Genomic DNA, 18,355 nt, shown 5'->3' with positions numbered 1-18,355 from the left:
TCTAAGACCCGTGAGAGTGGGGTCCATCCAGCCTTCCTCTTAAGACTATTGTCATATGCAGATACATGAACAGCTCAGAGGCCCAACCCTCTTGACAAAGACCCCCTAAATAGTTCAGAGACTTCATGCCCTAGGACAGATATCTGGAATCACCTCAGAGACTGCTCATCCTAGACTCCCACGTGAAACGGCTTTAATAGATCACACCTGAGGACACAGACCCCAGCCAGCTCAGAAATTCCAACTGTAGACTCAGAAAAATTAGGATCCCTAAGACAAACAGCATCGCTCACAGCCAGTCCTACAGGGTTAAATTGTAACCGCTGTGGTTGCTGAATGACAGTGCATCCTGAGGGATTCAGGATGAAAAACAGGATGAGGCACTCTGTGCTTTGGACAAGCTGACCTTTATTTAGTTATACGCCTACCTCAGGAAAAGGTTCAGTGACCCCAGATTCTTGCATCTTCCCACACAGAGAAAAGCATGAAAATGATTTACTTGTGATATCTGATCTCTGTGTTTCACAGTAATCTTTTACCAATATCCACACTTGACTGCATGTATTTCATAGCCAAAAATCATACTGACTTCTCTGCTGCCTCCTCAGAGCAGTTTCCTCAGAGCTAACAGAGTAACTGTGTCCCAGGCTATAGTGCCCAGAAGACCCTGAATTCAACTCAAACTCGCAATGCTTCTGTTGTATGCTTTTCTTTAAGTGGACACTACTCTAGCTAACAGCACCCCATTAGCTCTGAGGCTTCGCACTTCTCCCCCACCACCCACAGGCTGCACCCTGGGACACAGAGCCCCAAATCTTCGCCTCTGGGCTTCTGTGTGGGCAGTGGCAGTGGGTTTCTGTTCAGTCAACCCCAAGAGAGTGACGCGTCCAGTCTTGAGGTCCCTGCAATCTGCATTCACCAGCATGCCATCCTGAAAAATGCAAGTTCATTCCAGGGGTGGGGACTGCCTTAGAACTGAGGGGTTCTGAAACTGATTTCCCATGTCTGGGTCCTGAGAATGGACCTACACACTCTAGTCACCTCTCATCGTGGTGACTTGTATCCTGCCCAATGGGAGGTTTAGAGTGCATACCAGATCCACAGAACAAGCCCTGGGGAACTTGTCCTCTCTGTCATCTCTCAGCACCCACTGTGGGATCCTGAATTCTGAAGATAGGAGAGGTCTTCCCCTCACTGTGGCTATGACATCTCCCTTACATCCCTCTAATCATCTGTCATTTTCCAAAGTCCCTCTCCTGGTAACAGCTGCCACAAGCCCTCTCTCTCCCCAAATCCCCACCTCTCCCCTCATCTTCCACCAGGCCTTCCCTCCCACCCAGGGGCCTCTTTAGCCCCTCCCCTAGCCCTACTCCCAGGCCTCATTTACACCCTCAGCCCATCTGTGGCCTCTCACCCAGGACCGGTGCTGCCCCAGAGGATCCGGTGCTGCCTCAGAGGATCCCCTCAGGACCCTGCCTACTCCCTACATTCTGCAGGATACCTCTTTCCTGCCCACACACAGGGATCTGTCATAAAGTCCCTGAAAGAGCCAAACTGAAAATCTCTCCAGGATCCAGAGAAAATCCAGACCCAGACCAGGAGTCCAGGGCACTTCCCTCAGGGCTGGGGGGAAAAGGAGAGGGTCTGTGAGAGAAAGAGCTCGGCTGAAGGTCACACAGGGGTGACAGGGTTTTCTCCAAGGGGCCTAGTGAGGAAGAAGTGAGATGGCACCTTAGAAGTGCTTCAGTTCAGTCACTTCAGTCTTAGAAGTGCTTTAGTTCAGTCACTCAGTCGTGTCCGACACTTTGCTACCCCATGAACCGCAGCACGCCAGGCCTTGCTGTCCATCACCAACTCCCAGAGTCCACCCAAACCCATGTCCATTGAGTCGGTGATTCCATCCAGCCTTCTCATCCTCTGTCGTCCCTTCTCCTCCTGCCTTCAATCTTTCCCAGCATCAGGGTCTTTTCCAATGAGTCAGCTCTTCGCATGAGGTGGCCAAAGTACTGGAGTTTCAGCTTCAGCATCAGTCCTTCCAATGAACACCCAGGACTGATCTCCTTCAGCATGGACTGGTTGGATCTCCTTGCAGTCCAAGGGACTCTCAAGAGTCTGCTCCAACACCGCAGTTCAAAAGCATCAATTCTTCGGCGCTCAGCTTTTTTTATAGTCCAACTCTCACAACCATACACGACCACTGGAAAAGCCACAGCCTTGACTAGACGGACCTCTGTTGGCAAAGTAATGTCTCTGCTTTTGAATATGCTGTCTAGGTTGGTCATAACTTTCCTTCCAAGGAGTAAGCATCTTTTACTTTCATGGCTGCAGTCACCATCTGCAGTGATTTTGGAGCCCAGAAAAATAAAGTCAGCCACTGTTTCCACTGTTTCCCCATCTATTTGCCATGAAGTGATGGGACCGGATGCCGTGATCTTTGTTTTTGAATGTTGAGCTTTATGTCAACTTTTTCACTCCCCTCCTTCACTTTCATCAAGAGGCTTTTTAGTTCCTCTTCACTTTCTGCCATAACGGTGGTGTCATCTGCATATCTGAGGTTATTGATATTTCTCCCAGCAATCCTGATTCCACCTTGTGCTTCATCCAGCCCAGCATTTCTCATGATGCACTCTGCATATCAGTTAAATAAGCAGGGTGACAATATACAGCCTTGACGTACTCCTTTTCCTATTTGGAACCAGTCTGTGGTTCCATGTCCAGTTCTAACTGTTGCTTCCTGACCTGCATACAGATTTCTCCACGGTTTATTGTGATCCACACAGTCAAAGGCTTTGGCATAGTCAATAAAGCAGAAATAGATGTTTTTCTGGAACTCTCTTGCTTTTTCCATGATCCAGCGGATGTTGGCAATTTGTTCTCTGGTTCCTCTGCCTTTTCTAAACCCAGCTTGAACATCTGGATGTTCATGGTTCACGTATTTCTGAAGCCTGGCTTGGAGTATTTCAAGTATTACTTTACTAGCGTGTGACATGAGTGCAATTGTGCAGTAGTTTGAGCATTCTTTGGCACTGCCTTTCCTTGGGATTGGAATGAAAACTGACCTTTCCAGTCCTGTGGCCACTGCTGAGTTTTCCAAATTTGCTGGCTATTGAGTGCAGCACGTTCACAGCATCATCTTTCAGGATTTGAAACAGCTCAACTGGAATTCCATCACCTCCACTAGCTTTTTTCGTAGTGATGCTTCCTAAGGCCCACTTGGCTTCACATTCCAGGATGTCTGGCTCTAGGTGAGTGATCACACCATCGTGATTATCTGGGTCGTGAAGATCTTTTTTGTACAGTTCTTCTGTGTATTCTTGCCACCTCTTCTTAATATCTTCTGCTTCTGTTAGGTCCATACCATTTCTGTCCTTTATTGAGCCCATCTTTGCATAAAATGTTCCCTTGGTATCTCTAATTTTCTTGAAGAAATCTCTGGTCTTTCCCATTCTATTGTTTTCCTCTATTTCTTTGCATTGATCCCTGAGGAAAGCTTTCTTATCTCTCCTTGCTATTCTTTGGAACTCTGCATTCAAATGGGTATATCTTCCCTTTTCCCCTTTGCAACTAGCCAATCTGATCACATGGACCACAGCCTTGTCTAACTCAATGAAACTAAGCCATGCCATGTGGGGCCACCCAAGGCAGACGGGTCATGGTGGAGAGGTCTGACAGAATGTGGCCCACTGGAGAAGGGAATGGCACACCACTTCAGTATTCTTGCTTTGAGAACCCCATGAACAGTATGGAAAGGCAAAAAGATAGGGCACTGAAAGAGGAACTCCCCAGGTCAGTAGGAGCCCAACATGCTACTGGAGATCAATGGAGAAATAACTCCAGAAAGAATGAAGGGATGGAGCCAAAGCAAAAGCAACACCCAGTTGTGGATGAGATTGGTGATAGAAGCAAGGTTCAATGCTGTAAAGGCAATATTGCATAGGAACCTGGAATGTTAGGTCCATGAATCAAGGCAAATTGGAAGTGGTCAAACAGGAGATGGCAAGTGTGAACATCGACATTGTAGGAATCAGCAAAATAAGATGGACTGGAATGGGTGAATTTAATTCAGATGACCATCATATCTATCACTCTGGGCAGGAATCCCTTAGAAGAAATGGAGTAGCCATCATAGTCAACAAAAGAGTCCGAAATGCAGTACTTGGATGCAATCTCAAAAACAACAGAATGATCTCTGTTCGTCTCCAAGGCAAACCATTCAATATCACGGTAATCCAAATGTATGCCCCGGCCAGTAACGCTGAAGAAGCTGAACGGTTCTATGAAGACCTACAAGACCTTCTAGAACTAACACCCCCAAAAGATGTCCTTTTCATTTTAGGAGACTGGAATGCAAAAGAAACACCCGGGGTAACAAGCAAATTTGGCCTTGGAATACAGAATGAAGCAGGGCAAAGGCTAATAGAGTTCTGCCAAGAGAACGCACTGGTCATAGCAAACACCCTCTTCCAACAACACAAGAGAAGACTCTACACATGGACATCACCAGATGGTCAACACCGAAATCAGATTGATCATATTCTTTGCAGTCAAAGATGGAGAAGCTCTATACAGTCAGCAGAAACAAGACTGGGAGCTGACTGTGGCTCAGATCATGAACTCCTTATTGCCAACTTCAGACTGAAATTGAAGAAAGTGGAGAAAACCACTAGACCATTCAGATATGACCTAAATCAAATCCCTTATGACTACACAGTGGAAGTGAGAAATAGATTTAAGGGCCTAGATCTGATAGACAGAGTGCCTGATGAACTATGGGCGGAGGTTCGTGACACTGTACAGGAGACTGGAATCAAGACCATTCCCAAGGAAAAGAAATGCAAAAAAGCAAAATCGCTGTCTGAGGAGGCGTGAATAGCTGTGAAAAGAAGGGAAGCGAAAAGCAAAGGAGAAAAGGAAAGATATACCCAGTTGAATGCAGAGTTCCAAAGAATAGAAGTGCTTAGGACACTGCAACTCAGAAGACTGATCACCTAAAACTCAGAAATGCGCCCACGGATGCCAGCTGACTCCTAGAGTGACCTCACTAGAGCAGCCACTGCCTGGGGAAGCGTGTCCAGCCTGTTGACTGGGCAGCAAACACTCCTGGAGACTGGGTTCCACTGGTCCTCCAGTGCTCAGGCCCGCGGCCCCTACTGCAGGATCCTGTCCATCAACTTCGCTGCCTGACTGTGTGAGCCCGGGACTAATCTGTGGCCTCTGTCCCTGTAACCCGCGAGAGCTCGAGCCTGCATTTTCCACGTGGGCTGCCCAGAGTGGTCTAGGATTCCTTGCCTCCCAAGCCCCACGACCAATCACTGCTGCTGGTGTATTCAAATCTGCAGGGGATGAGCGTGGGCAAAATGGGGTTGGAGCGGCCTCACGGACACCTGTAAAAGGGGATGCCCCTCAGTCTGTCCCAAGAATGATGTGAGGAGATAGTAAAAAAGCTTGACTTCTCCTGAACCACAGATGGACAGCATTGTGGCAGCATCTATTAAAGTGAAAACTCCTCACAAAATCCTTGTTCTGTCCTTGAGGGAAGGACATTTTTTGTCTAGTCACCCCAGTGCATGACACGTAGTAGGTGCTCATTGGGTGATTGGTGACTGACTGAGCTTTGTCCCAGCAGCTCCACTTTAAAATGTATAATCAACACACCCACATTTGGAGAGTTGTGTGTAGAAGGAAGGTGGTAGCAAACAATTGTGTAAAACCTCTTTATGTCCGCTAATAATCAACGGTCTTTGGATTGTAGCCGAATGGTGAGGCATTCCTGTTATACCATGCAGCACACACTGGCCACGGAACAGAACGAGGGGACCAGGGTGTACTGATCAGATGGGACTGCTTCAGGACATGCTGTTGATCGCTGTGGAGAGCGGAAGCGAATAGGAGATGCTCATAGCGGGACCTGCTCTGTGTCCGTGTGCCATGCCGTGCTCTGCTGAGTCACTCGGTTGTGTCTGACCCTTCGTAACCCCATGGACTGTAACCCTCCAGGCACCTCTGTCCGTGGAGATTCTCCAGGCAAGAACACTGGAGTGGGCTGCCATGCCCTCCTCCAGGGGATCTTCCCAACCCCGGGGTCGAACTCAGGTCTCCCACATTGCAGACAAATTCTTTACCGTCTGAGCCACCAGGGAAACCCCATGTATGTGTGTGTGCTCTAAACATAGAGAAATGTGTTTGAAAGGAACAAGGAGGCACTGAAATCTCACCCCAGTGGTAGGCCCTGGAAGCAGAGAATGTGGAAGTATGTGCTTACCTGTGTAGTCCATGTGCTGATATACTAATGGAATCTTTCACCAGCCCCGTACTCAGGTAATATTTGAGGAACTATTAATATACAAAGCAATGTCATATGATGAAAACAATACCTGTACCACAGAGCATTTGTATGTGAGGGCATCTGGAAGATGTCCAGGAACAGGGTTCTCAAACTTACATGGTCCAGGGCCAGGCGGTTAACGTGCTTAAGGGAACCCAGCTCACGTGAGGGTAGGGAAGAGCAGCACATGGCCATGGTAAATGTTCCCTGCTGATCTGCTTCTGGTGTAGGTATAAGAGAGAAAATGGGGCTGGTGCAGACCCCAGACCCTCTTGACAACCTCCTCAGCATCATAAATAGTGGTGATGGTCAGGACTGCTTCAGTTGTTACATCTTTACACTGCTCTGAACTCCTTGGGAGTTTCCCTGAACATCTTCATACCAGGACACACACATGTCACAAGAGAAAGAGAACCGATCCTCTGAACTCAGCATTCAATAATTAAGACTGACTTGGGGGGACTTCCCTGGTCATCCTGTGGTTAACAATTCACTTTGCAGCTCAGGGCACGCGTGTTTGCTGCAACTACTGAGCCTGCAGCACAACTAGAGCGTCCGTGCACCGCAAGGAAAGGTCCACAACTTACTGCCGCAACGAAGACCCAATGCAGTCAAACAAATAAACAAGTATTTTAAAAACAAGACTGGCTTAGAAAGTGGTTCTGCCCACGAGGAATGACGAGGTGGGATTTATCTTCCCCCTTTAAGTAACTAAAAGTTTGTGCGTGACGGTTCTCATGTGTAGTACAACATTCAGGATTCTGATACCTGAGAGAAGGGGGAAAATGAGGTGAGAATTACAATTTCTCCCAGCTTACTTCCCCGAGAGGCTTTCCAGGCATCAGAGCAGCGATAGGGAACCCAGACAGAGGCCAGCACTCTCCTAGATCTGAGGAAACAGAGTACAGCATTCAGGGAGGCCAAAGCAGCCAGAATTCCTGGAATACAGGACCAGAGAAAGGGGAGCTGCATGGAGAGGGGAGGACTGCAGAGAGAGAGAGAGCACTCTGGAGATTTGCAGAGAGTTCCGTTTGGAGTCTCCTGCTCTATTCTGGATGGAAAAATAAGCACCAAAAAGCAGTGGGTAGAGAACTTCAGAGCTCTCAGAGGGATGGAAATAGTCTGTCCTCTCACCTGCCAGAGGTGACAAAACCTCGACTATTCAGGGTATCGGGTAGATTTCTCAGCTAGGTATTTTTCCAGTGGTCAGCAAAATTCACCCTAGACTAAAAACTGTTCTGGTCTCATCTTAATAATGCTTGAAAGTAAGCCTCAAAAGGATAAACCTATTTCCGAGTAATTCAAATGTGTCCCAGGATGAAGCTCAAAATCGCTTCAAGGAATTATTACTATTGCTACTATTAAAAAATCAGAACCCAAGATGATAAAATTCACAATCTGGCTACAATAAAGTTATTAGGCATGCACAGAAGCAGAATATGTAATCGATAATGAAGAGGAAAATCAATCAGTAAAACGCAGACTCAGAAATAACACAGGTGATAAAGTTACCTGATAAGGAGATTAAAACAGCTATTATAAAATTATTCTACATATTGAAGATGATAGAGCGAAATCAAGTATGCCGATAGGGGACATGAAATTATCTTTAAAAGCCCCAAATTGAACTTCTAGAGATGAATAACACATGCTCTGAGACAAAAAAAAATACACTGGATGAAATTAATAGCAGATTAGACATTTTGGAAGGAAAGCCTAGTGAACTTGAAACATAGTGAATAAACTGGACTTCACCAAAATGAAAAGCCTTTATGCTGCAAGTGACACCATTAGAAAGTAAAAAACAAAAAACAACTCATAGAATGGGAGACCTTTTCTTGTAAATTACATACCTGATATCTAGATTGTAGACAGAATCCTTACAGCTCAATAATTAAAAGGCAAATAACCTAATTTTTAAATGGGCATACATATGAATAGATCTTTCTCCAAAGAAAATATATAAAGACCAGTAAGCACATGGCCCCATGGACAGTCACCAAATAGCTGAACACGATAGCAACTAGACAACAACAACAAGCCCCTGAAAGGATGCTCAACATCATTAGTCATCAGGGAAATACGATCAAAATCACATGCATGATCACTTCACACCCAGTAAAATGGCTTAACTGCAAAAGACAGATAATAATATGTGTCGCTGAAGATGTGGAGAGTGGGTACACTGCTGAAAATGTAAAATAGTACAGGTGCTTTAGGGAACAATCTGACAGTTCCTCAAAGATTATCTTATATACAGTTACCGTATGACCCTGCAATTCTGCTCCTAAGTATACACCCAAGAGAACTGAAAACAAATGTCTACACAAAAATTTTTACAATCACACTTCCGTATTTAAAATGGATAAGCAACAAGGACCTACTGTAGAGCACAGGGAATGCTGGTCAACGTTCTGCGGCAGCCTGGCAGGAGAGCTCGGGGGAGAAGGGATACAGCTGTGTGTGTGACCCAGTCCCTTTGCTGTCCACTGGAAGCTATCACAACATTGTTAACTGTCTATACTCCAATATAAACTAAAAAGTCTTTAAAAATTTGTAAACAAATATTCAAAGGCACATTATTCATAATAATCCCAGAGTGGAAAGAACTGTAATGTCTATCAACTGATGAATGAGAATGAGTGGTATATCCATACAGTGGAATATTATTCAGCAATAAAAAGAGATGAGGTATTGATACGTGCTACAACATGGATGAGTCTGAAAACACTATCCTAAGTGAAAGAGGCCAGTGACAAAAGATCACATATTGTACAGTTTCATTTTTATGAATCCTGGAACAGGCCAATAGATACAGATGGAAAGTAGATTAGTGATTGCTTAGGGGTGGGATAGAGGGGAGAGGGGAGTGATTGCTAATATGCACAAAGTTTTTTCCCCTTTGGAGGGGTGATGAAAATGTTCAAAACGTGTGGTGATTATTGCATTAATTCTACGAATACAGTTTTAAATTTTAATTGTATCTTTAAAAGGATACATTGTATGGCATGTGAATTCAATCTCAATAAAGCTGTTATTTTTCAAAGGATATGAGAAGAGTTTTGGGAGTGACAGAAATGTTTTTTATCTTGTGATGATTGTTATATGAGTATATATACTGATCAAAATGCATCAAAATGTACACCTAAAATGAGCACATATTATGGAATGTAAATTGTACCTCAGTGAAGTGGTTTTTTAAAGAGAAAAGTAAAAAGATGAGAAAAGATATCCCACGTAAAAACTGATATAAAAAAAGCTGAGTGGCTACATTAATATCAGAAAAGGTAGGGAAATATTTCAGAGCAAAGGGTGTTACCAAGGATGAAAAGGGCCATTTTATAATAATAAAAGGTTCAATTCATCATCAGGATGTAGCAATTCTGAACATTTATGCACCTAATAACAGAGTTTCAATATACATGTACTAAAAACTGATAGAAATAAAAGGCAAAATAGAAAAATTCATAATTACAGTTGAAGAATTCATAACATCCCTCTTGTAATGTATAGAACAAGTAGACAAAAAATAATTAGAATATGATTGAAAAACACTATCAACCAAATTTACCTAACTGATATTTATAGGACATACCATCCAACAGGGCTTCCCTTGTGGTTCAGCTGGTAAAGAATCTGCCTGCAGTGCAGGAGGCCTGGGTTTGATCCCTGGGTTAGGAAGATCCCCTGGAGAAAGGAAAGGTAGGTTACCCACTCCAGTATTCTGGCCTAGAGAACTCCATGGACTGTATAGTCCATGGGGTCGCAAAGAGTCAGACATGACTGAGTGACTTTCACTTTCACTTTCACCATCCAACAACAGAATAGATATTCCTTTCAAATGCACACAGAACAGTTATCAAGGTAGGCCGCTGCACTAGTCAGAATGGCTGTGATCCAAAAGTCTACAGGCAATAAATGCTGGAGAGGGTGTGGAGAAAAGAGAACCCTCTTACACTCTTGGTGGGAATGCAAGCTAGTACAGCCACTATGAAGAACAGTGTGGAGGTTCCTTAAAAAACTGGAAATAGAACTGCCTTATGACCCAGCAATCCCACTGCTGGGCATACACACCGAGGAAGCCAGAATTGAAAGAGACACATGTACCCCAATGTTCATCGCAGCACTGTTTATAATAGCCAGGACATGGAAGCAATCTAGATGTCCATCGGCAGATGAATGGATAAGAAAGCCGTGGTACATATACACAATGGAGTATTACTCAGCCATTAAAAAGAATACATTTGAATCAGTTCTAATGAGGTGGATGAAACTGGAGCCTATTATACAGAGTCAAGTAAGCCAAAAAGAAAAACACCAATACAGTATACTAATACACATATATGGAATTTAGAAAGATGGTAATGATAACCCTGTATGCAAGACAGCAAAAGAGACACAGAAGTATTGAACAGTCTTTTGGACTCTGTGGGAGAGAGAGAGGGTGGGATGATTTGAGAGAATGGCATTGAAACATGTATAATATCATATAAGAAATGAATCGCCAGTCCAGGTTCGATACAGGATACAGGATGCTTGGGGCTGGTGCACTGGGATGATCCAGAGGGATGGTACAGGGAGGGAGGTGGGAGGGGGGTTCTGGATAGGGAACACGTGTACCCCTGTGGTGGATTCATGCTGATGTATGGCAAAACCAATACAATATTATAAAGTAATTAGCTTCCAATTAAAATAAATAAATTTAAATTTAAAAAAATAGTGAGTGGTTGCTTCGGCAGCACATATACTAAAAATTGGAATGATACAGAGAAGATTAGCATGGCCCCTGCACAAGGATCACATGGAAATTCATGAAGCATTCCATATTTTTAACCACAATGAGGTACCATTTCACACCAGTCAGAATGGCTGCGATCCAAATGTCTACAAGCAATACATGCTGGAGAGGGTGTGGAGAAAAGAGAACCCTCTTACACTCTTGGTGGGAATGCAAACTAGTACAGCCACTACGGAGAACAGTGTGGGGATTCCTTAAAAAATTGCAAATAGAACTGCCTTATGACCCAGCAATCCCACTGCTGGGCATACGCACCGAGGAAACCAGAACTGAAAGAGACACATGTACCCCAATGTTCATCGCAGCACTGTTTATAATAGCCAGGACATGGAAGCAACCTAGATGTCCATCAGCAGATGAATGGATAAGAAAGCCGTGGTACATATACACAATGGAGTATTACTCAGCCATTAAAATGAATACATTTGAATCAGTTCTAATGAGGTGGATGAAACTGGAGCCTATTATACAGAGTGAAGTGAGCCAGAAAGAAAAACACCAATACAGTATACTAACACATATATATGGAATTTAGAAAGATGGTAACAATAACCCTGTATGCGAGACAGCAAAAGAGACACAGAAGTATAGAACAGTCTTTTGGACTCGGTGGGAGAGGGAGAGGGTGGGATGATTTGGGAGAATGACATTGAAACATGTATACCATCATGTAAGAAACGAATCGCCAGTCTATGTTCAATACAGGATACAGGATGCTTGGGGCTGGTGCATGGGGATGATCCAGAGAGATGATATGGGGTGGGAGGTGGGAGGGGGGTTCAGGATTGGGAACTCATGTACACCCGTGGCTGATTCATGTCAATGTATGGCAAAACCAATACAGTATTGTAAAGCAAAATAAAGTAAAAATAAAAATTAAAAAAAATAGTGAAAAAACTGAAAATGTTACTCACTCAGCATGCCCAACTCTTTTGGGACCCCTGGACTGTAGCCCACCAGGCTCTTCTGTCCATGGAATTTTCCAGGCAAGAATACTGAAGTGGATAGCCACTTCATTCTCAAGGGGATCTTCCTGACCCAGGGATTGAACCCGGGTCTCCTGCATTATAGGCAGATTCTTTACTGTCTGAGCCACCAAGAAAGCCCCACTAGGTTTAATAATGGCCTCCCAAAAGATATGCACAAGTCCTAACCCCCAAAACGCGTGAATGTGACCTTATTTGAAGAGAGAAATTTTGAAGATGTAGTTAACTTAAAGATCTCAAGATGAGATCATGCTAAATTCATGGTAAACCTTAAATCCAACCTTAGGCATCCTTGTAAAAGAAAACCAGAGGGAGATTTGCAACACAGAGAAGACAACGTGAACACAGAGGCAGAGACTAGCGATGCATCTCCCTGCCAAGGATGGCCCACAGCTGGCGGACGCTGGAGAGGGAACGATGGAACACGTTCTCCCTCAAAGTCTGCAAAAGAAACCAACCTGCCTACACCTTGATTTCAGACCTCTGCCCTCCAGAATGTGAGAGAATTAATTTCTGTTGTTTTAAGCCATCAAGTTTGTGGTAATTCATTATGGCAGCCTCAGGAAACTAATACAACCATATTCTCTGCACCGTAAAACAGATCTCCATAAACTTAAGATTCAAATCGGACAAAGCATTTTCTCTTAACACAATGGAATTAAATTAGGGATAAAATTATAAAGGTATTTGAAAAATATGCAAATATTTTGAAACAAAATAACACTTATAAATACTGTGTCAAAGAAGAAATCAAAGGGGGGGAACAGAAAATTTTTCAGCTTTATGGAGGTATAATTAACAAATAAAATTGTGACATATTTAAAGTGTAGAACATGATAATTTAATACCTGTACATTATGAAAGTATTCCCACCATTACATCCATCGCTTCACATATTAACTTGTTTCGTTTGGGTTGTGGTGGGCTTTTTTGTGTGTGTGTGGTGAGAACATTTAAGTTCCACTCTCTTAGCAAATTTAAAGTATATAATACAGTATTATCAACTATAGTCACCATGCTATATATTAGATCCTCAGACCTTATTCATCTTATAACTGAACATTTGTACGCTTTTATCAGCCTCTCCCTATTTTTCCCACCCTGTAACCCCAGGAAATCACCATTCTACTTTCTTTCTGAGTTCAACTTTTTTTTGAGATCCCACATGTAAGTGATTCATGCATAATGCCTTCCACGTTCACCTATGTTGTCAAAAAATAGCAGAATTTCCTTCTTTTTTAAGGCTGAATAATAGTTCATTGTGTATGTGTACACACACACCACGCTTTCTTTGTCCATCTATCTGTTGATAGACACTTAGGTTGTTTCCATACCTTGGCTATTGTGAACAATGCTGCAATGAACATTGGCATACAGATGAACTCTTTGAGAAAGTGATTTTGTTTCCTTTGGGTACACACCCAAAAGTAGGATTGTTAGATCATATGGTAGTTCTATTTTTAATTTATTGAGGAACCTCCATACTCTTCCATAGTGGCTGCACCAGTTTACATTTCCATCAGCATGTACAAATGTTTCCCTTTTTCCACAACCTCACCAGCATGCATTACCTCTTGTATTTTTTTATTATTTTTTTTTACTTTACAATATTGTATTGGTTTTGCCATCCATCAACATGAATCCACCAGAATTGAAAGAGACACGTGTACCTCTTGTATTTTTTAAATAATAGATGTCCTAACAGGTGTGAGGTGATAGCTTCTTGTGGTTTTGATTTGCATTCCCCTTATAATTAATGATGTTGTGCATCTTCAGGAAACCTACAGCTAACATCATACTGTGCAGAGGAAAGACTTCATGCTTTCTCATTGAGATCAGCAAGAAGGCAAGAATATCTGACCTCACTTCTATTCAACATTGTAATAGAGGTTCTAGCCCTGGCAATGTGGTAAGAAAAAGATAAAATATACTCACATTGTAAATAAATAAATAAATCTATCCTTTCACATATAACATTATCATCTATAGAAAATCCTAAGAAATATACTAAAAGACTACAAAATAGTTTAGCAAGTTGCAGGATAAAAGGTCAGTATTCAAAATCAAGTGCATTTCTATATGCTAACAATTAACAATTGATATTTGAAATTAAAATACCATTTATAATAGCATCACAATATATAAGATACTTAGGGATAAATTTGACAAAAGAAGTACAAGGCTTGCACACTGAAAATTACAAAATATTACTAAGAGCAATAAAAGATCTAAATAAACAGAAAGATACCCTGTGTTCACAGACTAGATGATTCAATATTCCTAAGATGCATAAATTGACAAGCCAATTCTAAAATTTATATGGAAGTGCAAAGGACATAGAATAGCCAAAATGTTTTTAAAAAGAATAAAGTTAGAGGACTTACACTATCTGATTCCAAGCTTTAATAATCAAGACCAGTGTGGTATCGGAGTAAAGAGCAGTAAAAAAGAAGAGAGTCAAGAACTAAGCTCATACATATAAGGCTAATTGATTTTCAACAAAGGTATAAATGCAATTCAGTGAAAGAAAGAATAATATTTTCAATATCTGAATAGCCATATGCAAAAAAATTGAACTTTGACAATTACCTCACAACATGTACAAAACAAATGCAAGTTGGATCATAGACCTAAGTGTAAAACTGAAACCTACAAAAATATATTAAAGAAAGCTTAAAAGGAAATCTTAGTCACCTTTGGGTTGGCAATATTTCTTAACTAGGACTCAAAAACCATGGATATAAAAACACTGATATCTTGGACTTTATCAAAACTAGACATTTTTCTTCAAAAGAGAGACTATTGTGAAAATAAAAAGGCAAGCCACAGACTGAAAGGAAGATTTTTGCAAAGTATGTATCTAGTAAAGGACTTGTACCAAGAATATGTAAAGAACTCTGTAAACTCAATAATAATCACTCAAACAAACCAGCTTTTTAAATGGGCAAAAGATCGGAGCAGATACTTCATTAAAGAAAAACGGAACGGTATGGCTACTTTGGAACAGTTTAGCAGTTTCTTACAAAGTTAAACATACACTTTCTATACAGTCTAAACTTCCAATTCCTATATATTTACCCAAGATAAAAGAAAGCATTCAGTTCAGTTCAGTTCAGTTCAGTCACTCAGTTGTGTCCGACTCTTTGCGACCCCGCAAATCACAGCTCCCCAGGCTTCCCTGTCCATCACCAACTCCCGGAGTTTACCCAAACTCATGTCCATCGTGTCGGTGATGCCATCCAGCCTTCTCATCCTCTGTTGTCCCCTTCTCCTCCTGCCTCCAATCCCTCCCAGCATCAAAGTCTTTTCCAATGAGTCAACTCTTCGCATGAGGTGGCCAAAGTACTGGAGTTTCAGCTTCAGCATCATTCCTTCCAATGAACACCCAGGACTGATCTCCTTTAGGATAGATTGGTTGGATCTTCTTGCAGTCCAAGGGACTCTCAAGAATCTTCTCCAACACCACAGTTCAAAAACAACAATTCTTCAGCGCTCAGCTTTCTTCACAGTCCAAGTCTCACATCCATACATCCATACATGACTACTGGAAAAACCATAGCCTTGACTAGACGGACCTCTGTTGGCAAAGTAATGTCTCTGCTTTTTAATATGCTATCTAGGTTGGACATAACTTTCCCTCCAAGGAGTAAGTGTCTTTTAATTTCATGGCTGCAGTCACCATCTGCAGTAATTTTGGAGCCCCCAAAAATAAAGTCTGACACTATTTCCCCATCTATTTGCCATGAAGTGATGGGACCGGATGCCATGATCTTCATTTTCTGAATGTTGAGCTTTAAGCCAACTTTTTCACTCTCCACTTTCACTTTCATCAAAAGGCTTTGTAGTTCCTCTTCACTTTCTGCCATAAGGCTGGTGTCATCTGCATATCTGAGGTTATTGATATTTCTCCTGGCAATCTTGATTCCATCTTGCGCTTCTTCCAGTCCAGCGTTTCTCATGATGTACTCTGCATAGAAGTTAAGTAAGCAGGGTGACAATATACAGCCTTGATGCACTCCTTTTCCTATTTGGAACCAGTCTGTTGTTCCATGTCCAGTTCTAACTGTTGCTTCCTGACTTGCATATAGGTTTCTCAAGAAGCAGGTCAGGTGGTCTGGTATTCCCATCTCTTTCAGAATTTTCCACAGTTTATTGTGATCCACACAGTCATATTTCCATACAAAGATATGTGCACAAATATGCATAGCAGCTTTATTTATAATAGACAAAAACTGGAAACAAACCAAATATCCATCACTGGGTGAATGGATAAAGAAATTGTGGTATATAAATACAATAGACTACTACTCAGCACTAAAAGGAATGATCTATTGACACACACACAACCGCAAGGAGGAATCTGAAACTAATTATGCTGAGTGAAAGAAGCCAGACCAAAAAAAAAAAAAAGGAATACATACATATTGTATGATTCCATTTATATGAAATCTAGGAAGTACAAATGAATAGATTAGTATATTTTAGGATGTGGAATGTGAAAGAGAGGGAGCAGTGAAGAAAAACTCTAAGAATGAGGTCTGAGGAACCAGAAAGATGAAATTGCCAACATGATGAGAGAAAGATTGCAGGAGGAGCTGGTTTTAGGGGTAAGGTCAGGAATTCAGTTATGGTTTTGTTGAGTTTGAGAGTGCCTATTAGACATCTAAGTGGGGATGTTGTGTAGAAAGTTGAATGTGAGAGACTGGAGATAAGAGAGAACTGGGTTGGAGAAAATTTGGAAGCCTGACTCAAGGGCTTTCAGGCATAACCACCAGTATGTATCACTCCATGAATGTTGCTGTGACTTCCTCACAGGTCTCCCTGTTTCCTGCCCTTAACCCTCCAATCCATCTTTCCTGCCCACGGCTGGCAGAATCCTTCTAAAGTGCAAAAATTGGCCATATAATGCCCCTGCTTAAAAAATAAAGGAGGAAACTAAGGAGGAGAGAAAAACATTTTCAGTGGCAGCATCCCAGTCCCCTGAGAGATAAAGTCTCATCTTCTTAATCCAGCACCCTAGGATTTTTGTGACATGTTCTTTGCCTCACCAACCTACCTATAACCTCATTTCTCCCCTCCACCTTTAATGCGGTGCCAGTGCCATCTGACCCAGCCTTCCCAAAATGGTACCAGCCCCTAGATCCTTCCTGCCTGGACTCTCTCTCCCTTCCTCCTCCGCCCATTTCCTCTAAAGCTCATTATATCTTCTCATCCTTCGAAACTTTCCTCAACATCTCAAAGTCCATCTATCCATAACCCCACATGTATATCTCTCACGGAAAGCTTATATCTCACCCTCAGGGCTATGATCTTCAGGTTATTTCCCCTCCTCTTTTATAAACTATATGTATACAACTCAAGTTTCCAACAATACCAGTGAAATATATGTCTGAAAATTTGACATATTCATATAGTGGGATGCCATTCAGCCATAGAAAATGAACTCTTGTTTAGTTAACAGAATGAAGAATGAAGCATAATTAAATAAAAGAAGCATATACTGTATTATTTTTCAATTTATATAAAGAGAAAAACCAAACCATGCCCTTAGAAATCAAAATAGTCACTATCCTGAGGTAGAAGTGACTAGGACGGGGCACAGATACACCTCCTGGGGTGCTAGTCATGATCTGTTTCTTGACTCAGCATGTTTGTGAAAACTCATCAAGTTGTCCATAGTTTTTGTGCACTTTGGTATATTGTTATACTTGAATAAAAACCAAACTAAACTAAGATGATTAACCATAATAAAAAGCAAGGAAGTAAATTGCATAAGATTCAGGGTGAGAGAGCTATGATTGGTAAAAGTCACCAAGCGAACTTCTAGGGTATACAGTGTTCTGTTTCTTAACCTGTGTGGTGTTTACACAGGTGTTTGAATTATAAATATTCTTAAAAAGTGGACATATGTTTTCTGAACTTTTCTGTTTGGGTAATATACTTTATCATTAAAATAGTTCTATAAGTGCATACATTTTCAGGATATATTTTGTAAAGCAAATAGTACAAAATAAAAACAAAGTGCAATGGAGTATCTATAGTAATACTAGTTTTTATGTAAGAAAGAAGCAGAAATGAAAAAAATACACTATACATTTGTGCAAAAAAGAAATATAGTTAAGTGTAAATCAGAAGCTAGTGGGATTTATTACCTACATGGGATGAACAGGAATAGGATGAAAAGGATGGGAGGATGGAATGGGGTACATGAGATAGGAGAGTGACACCTCTGGGCATAAGTTATTT

Source organism: Capra hircus (assembly GCF_001704415.2).
Source record: "Capra hircus breed San Clemente chromosome X unlocalized genomic scaffold, ASM170441v1, whole genome shotgun sequence".
In the NCBI taxonomy this organism is placed as follows: Eukaryota; Metazoa; Chordata; class Mammalia; order Artiodactyla; family Bovidae; genus Capra; species Capra hircus.
The sequence above is the reverse complement of the archived record's forward strand: the minus strand, read 5'-3'. Positions refer to the sequence as shown.